Raw genomic sequence first — 6,217 nt, forward strand, 5'->3', positions numbered from 1 at the left:
ATAAACTATGTCTATCTACTGTATAAAAGATTTGACTTTAGCTGGCTTGTATGAGGCCCAAGCTTGAGGCTTTTTGATTGATTTATTAATATATTGACTCTGGGAGATGACTCCACTGGGGATTAATTACAGGGTATTTTTGTGTTCTGTACAAAGCCCAGAATTGAGGCTGACTCTACTTAGGGAGACTCTATTTATGTACCTTGTACAAAGCCCAAGGTTGTGGCTGACTGCTGAGGATAATTGAATGAATGACTCTATTTTATGTGCCTTATACAAAGCCCAAGGTTGTGGCTGACTCTAGCTAGGGAAAACATTATTTTCTGCCTTGTACAAAGCCCAAGGTTGTGGCAGACTCTTAAATAAACTGAGTATGGATGACTCTATGGGGAAAAGATCCTAGGTGTTAGGAATCTTTGACACATGAAAATATGGTTTATACTGCCTTGTACAAAGCCCAAGGTTGTGGCTACTGAGTGATGAAGAACTCACTGGGGAGACTCTATTATCTGCCTTGTACAATGCCCAAGGTTGAGGCTGACTCTTGACAGGGGAGTTTTATTGTTTGGGTGCCTTGTATGAAGCCCAAGGTTGAGGCTAACTGTTTTTGTTGGTTTTGACTCTACTGAGGAGATTTTATTTATTGAAAGACTGTTTTTCTTTGGAAGCTAACCCTTTCCAGGGATTTTGACTCAGTTGGAGAAATTATTTGGTAAAAGACTGACTTTATCATGTTTTTTGGAGGCTGACCCTTTCCAGGGGTTTTGACTCTTTTGGGGAAATTATCTCCTAAGAGAAATGACATTTTTATTAATTGACATTTAATAATTGACTTTGGAGGCTAACCCTTTCCAGGGGTTTTTATTGGAATGAAAGAATGTGTGGAAGCTAACCCTTTCCAGGGATTTTGTTAACATGGAGGTTGATTTTAATTGACTTTGGAGGCTAACCCTTTCCAGGGGTTTTTATTGAAATGAAGGAATGTGTGGAAGCTAACCCTTTCCAGGGATTTTGTTAACATGAATGGCAGAAAGATTATCTAATGGAGACTTCTTGTTTAAAGCCCAAGATGAAGGCTGACACATGCTGAGGAGAAGAAAAACATAGATCCTAGACTCTGCTAAGGAAGATTGATGAAGATAAGGGTGACAGAGACTGTCCATGTCTCTCATTCCAAAAATGTACTCAATGTAGAATTGAGACAAACTTAGCTTGTTTAAAGTCTGGTTTAAATTGGAAGAAACTCACCAGGGTAGGCTAAAAGGTGACTAAAGACCTGTTCATATGTTTATAAGAAACCTGATGGGTCCTTGTATACAAGCTCAAGAGGAAGCTGGAAATGCTTTTAAGAAGCCTGTGGGTCCTTGTACAAAGCCCAAGAGGAGGCTAATCGAGGGTCCTTGTTATAGCACAAGAGAAAGCTATGTAGTTTTGAACTTATTTTGGCTCTAAGCAAATGGGTAAGAGGTTTCACCGGGAATAATTCCTCTTTGGGTGGATGTGTCCTATTATTTGGATTCTAAGGTTTTTGCCAAGATGTTTCACCGGGAATAATTCATCTTGGGGGTTTGAACTACAGATCTCTAATTAGGAAAGAGCCTTCACCGGGAAGACATTCTCAATCCTAGGCCATATTCCTATAATATATATATATAGTTTAACTGTCCTAGGGTTTATACTCAAACGTAGTTCTAAACTAATATATGCACAGTTTATATTTGACAGTAATTTAAATAAAGACTGTAAATTGAAAGCTTGTAAAGCCTAACCTGGATGGAGTGGAGGCCTTTGAAGAAGTATGTACAGAGCCTCAACAGTAATTTTTGTTGTTTTGTTGATAACAGTTGAATATATATGATAAACAGTTAATGGTTTTTGAAAACAGAAGAAGTGAAGATGGACAAAGGTCACATAGGTATCTGAAGAGTTTCACCGGGAATAATGCCCTTCAAATACCAGAAGAATGTTTTGAAAACAGAAAGAGGATTTTGAAAATACAGTTTTGAAAACAAGCTAAGAAGAGAAGGTTTTTGGGACTTACACTCTATTAGAGGCCCAGTACTTTACAGTACTGGTTACAAAAGCAGTTTGAAAATGATTTGTGATTTTTGAATGATTACTGTTGTGAAAACAGTTGATTATTGATTTGAAATGATTACTGTTATGAAAACAGTTTAAGAGTTTTAGGCTTACCTCGAAGAATGAGAAATTGGATTTCTGAGTTTGAGGTACTACTTTGATCCTCAAATGATATGCTTGGAATAAATTGGGATCTCAACAGATGTTTAAGCATCCACACCAGAAGAAAAGAAACGTCGGATAAGCTCACAGCTTACAGCATTCCATGATCATCCAGTAATTGTTTAAGGACTTCTACAGCAAATGGAAGACCAAACAAACAGACAAATCCAGAGAACAACAGAGAAATAATCTCGAAGTCTCGGATAAAGTGAGAAAATTCCAGTAATGTGCAACAGTAATCAAATAAAATTTACATGATTAACTACACAAAATTATATGAAAATATTAAATTCAAAAGAGAATAATCTAAGAAAATATATCTTTTTTGTGATTTTTCATGGAATAAGAAAATAATTAGAAATATAAATATGTATCTAATATATATATATATTTTTTTGGCATTTTTTAATAATGAGGATTAGAAAATAAAACTAAATCCTATATTAAATAAAATACTAAGTCTTTTTATTAAAATCTTTTTAAATAAAATTAAAGAGATAATTATATATAAAAAAACTAGTGATGGGCCAGGGGTGCTGAAATCAGATTGGGGGTGAGGTAGCCCAAACTGAAATAAAATAAAGGATGTTGGACCGGACCGGGTCGGTTCAGATGGAACCCGGATCCGGTTCTTACCTCTTACCACATGGGTTGGGTTATAGAAAACCCTAAAACAACACACAGAGGCACACGCCTCTTTCTCCTTCCTCCCTCACGAGTTTTCTGCAGAAAAAAGGAAAAAAAACGGAACAACCAACAACGTTAATTCCCACTCTCAGTTTCTCTCTTCTATGATAACAACCATGGAGTTTCGTTCTTATCATCATCTCCCTCGCGAAGTGAACGACAACAACAGTGATTCGGCCTCACTCTTGCTCTCTGTTAAACGCACTCGTCTCTCTCGCCGAAACAACAACAACCATAGCAAAAACTTCTCTCCCGGTTTCTCACGGCAGGGCATGTGGAAGAATTTTGTAGAGGTTCTTTCCAACAAGAACAAACCTTATTCTGATTTCACTCACGAACCCAGGTATGTTTCAATTTCGTTTTTCATGGTACAAATTCAGTTTATATGACATAGCAACTAACTTATGCTTTCTGTGTTGTTATTTTATTTTTGGTTACGACATAGCAGTGATAACTAATAATAACTAATTTTTTCTTAACAGAAACTTGCAGTAATAATTATCATGTGTTAACAGAGACTAATTAGCAACAATTTTCAGTGATAAAGAGTGAAATCGAGTTACCTGCGGCGAGGAGATTTTCGCCGGATTTTGTTGAGGTAAGCCTTTAACCGCTACTGCTCCTGAAATTCGTTGCTATGCTGAATCTGCGCATTGAACTGCTTCTGAATTGTTGTTGTTGTGTAGCTATGAACCGCAAATTTGCTGTTGTTGCAACTGTTGTTGTTGCTGAATTTTTGAACCTTATGCTTGCTGCTAGTTGTTAACAACCTTTGCTTTTTGTTGTAGGCTTTTGATGAAGGTGATGCCATAACACCTCTTTGGATTGTGGGAGAACCTTGAAGATGGAACTTCAAGTTGTTGGAAGCTTGAAGATGAAGATCTTCAAGAAAGGTATGAAGAACTACCTTTTCCTTCTTCCTTACTTTGTAACTAGAATGCTCACCTCCAATAGAGAATCTCTTGGCTTGAGAATTTCTTCTTGCCAAGAGGTCTATTGAACAATATATGAGCAATAGAGAGAAGAGAGAAAGCAAGAATTTAAGTTGCTTTGGTGTGACAAATACTATGGAGAGCCCTTCTATTTATAGGCAAAGAAAAGGATATGTTAGGCATTATGTAACTTGGTAGTCAAGTTTGTGATTCTTGTAAGAAAGGAATATCCATTGTGACATAAGCAAAAAGATTCCACATGACATAAGCCAAAAGATTCCTTTATGACATAAGCCATGTGAGAAAATTTTCATGTCATTTTATGATATCTCTAAGTTGTAGAAATTTATGACATAAAAATCTCTCTTTGACTTTCTTTGACTTTCTTTGACTTTTGACTTGATTTGAACTTTTGCTAAATTCATCCCTTTTATGTCTCTTTTTTCTTTCATGTCATATGAGGACTTTTGAAGAAAACATGAAGAAGGAGACTTGGACATCAAGAATGGATACTTGAAGATTTCAAGAATGGATTCAAGAATGTTTTTTTTGTACTTTCTTTTATTCTTGTAATTCCAAAAGAATTTGTATGAACTTGTATTCTTGGAACTTTGAATGTAATCTTGAATTTTGAATGAAGTCCACTTTGGAATTTAGAACTTTGTAAAGAATGATCTTCATTTGTGGATGTTTGAATTTCCTTTAAAATCTTTGAATGAAGTTGTATGAAACATGAATATTTCTTGAATGGAATTTGAATTCCTTTGAAATGTTGAAAACTTGGATGATCCCTTTTGAAAAGGAAATGGTGGAATATCCATGTAGTGAAAATTTGAATTTAAAGTCTTGAAACATATTCTTGCATCATGAATTCGGATAGCACACTTCTTCCAAGCAATCCATATGAACGAATCTCTTCACCATGATGAATCCATAGGCTAAAAGTCACGAAATAAATTCCAAACGACCCTCTTGAATCCATAAATTGGAAATGGCACACTTTATTTGAAAAACCTCCATGGACATGAAATTATTTTGCAAATAATGAGTGAACGAATGAAATCTTGATCACGGCTTCCAAACCGATCAAGAAATATTTTTGAATTTGACGCCTAGGATGTGACATCTCAGGGGGGTCAAAAATTAGGGTATGACAGATGCCCCTATTTAAGTTTCTTTTATCTGGAGGGAGAGAGATTGATATCTCGATCTCTCCTGCGTAAAAGAGACTTAAATATCAAAGAATGCCCGAATTTTGGGCGCTCCTGAGATGATAAAATCTTTGCATGATTTGATCCCGTTGTCGCACTTGGCGGGGGATGAGGAGACAAACTCCTGTAGAAATACTTGATGTGGATTCTGGAGAATGGATGGCAGTGTAGGATGCGCAACCCATCTTCCTTAACTAAGTGTTAATACTTAGAAAAAGGTAAACAACCTCCCCTTGTTTCGGATGTCCATATCTCGAAACTGGTCTTAGTTGTGTTTGGACAATATCTCAGATAAAGAGAAAATTTCCAAAGATTTGTTTCCTCATCAAACTTCTTACCAGCACTTGGAGGTAAGATACCATTTGACGGTAGTAAAGAAACTTCAAAGGTTTGTTTCCTCATCAAACTTCTTACCAGCACTTGGAGGTAAGATACCATTTGACGGTAATAAAGAAACTTCAAGGGTTGTTTCCTCATCAAACTTCTCATCAGCACTAGGAGATGAGATACCATTTGACGGTAATAAAGAAACTTCAAGGGTTTGTTTCCTCATCAAACTTCTTACCAGCACTTGGAGGTAAGATACCATTTGATGGTAATAAAGAAACTTCAAAGGTTTGTTTCCTCATCAAACTTCTTACCAGCACTTGGAGGTAAGATACCATTTGATGGTAATAAAGAAACTTCAAGGGTTTGTTTCCTCATCAAACTTCTCATCAGCACTTGGAGATGAGATACCATTTGATGGTAATAAAGAAACTTCAAAGGTTTGTTTCCTCATCAAACTTCTTACCAGCACTTGGAGGTAAGATACCATTTGATGGTAATAAAGAAACTTCACCATCTTCCCTTTTGACCTGGCATCTTTGAAAGATTGTCATATGGGCCCATGCTCTTTTGAGGGGCTAATGACTTTGTTTGAAGGCGGACGAACTGTTTTCGGGGTGAAAACTGCCATTCGTCGACTGGTGCCTGGGGAATCAACAAACTGTTTTCCTAAGGGAAAACTACCATTCATCGACTCTGTGGGGAACTAAACATCCCTGAAACAGACAAAATGTTTGAAGAAACTGCCATTTGTCGATCTCTTGAGTATTTAACAGACAAACTGTCTTTCCTTGGAAAGACTACCATTTGTTGACTCCG

The sequence above is a fragment of the Vicia villosa genome, unplaced genomic scaffold (genome assembly GCF_029867415.1).
Source record: "Vicia villosa cultivar HV-30 ecotype Madison, WI unplaced genomic scaffold, Vvil1.0 ctg.001467F_1_1, whole genome shotgun sequence".
Classification (NCBI taxonomy): domain Eukaryota; kingdom Viridiplantae; phylum Streptophyta; class Magnoliopsida; order Fabales; family Fabaceae; genus Vicia; species Vicia villosa.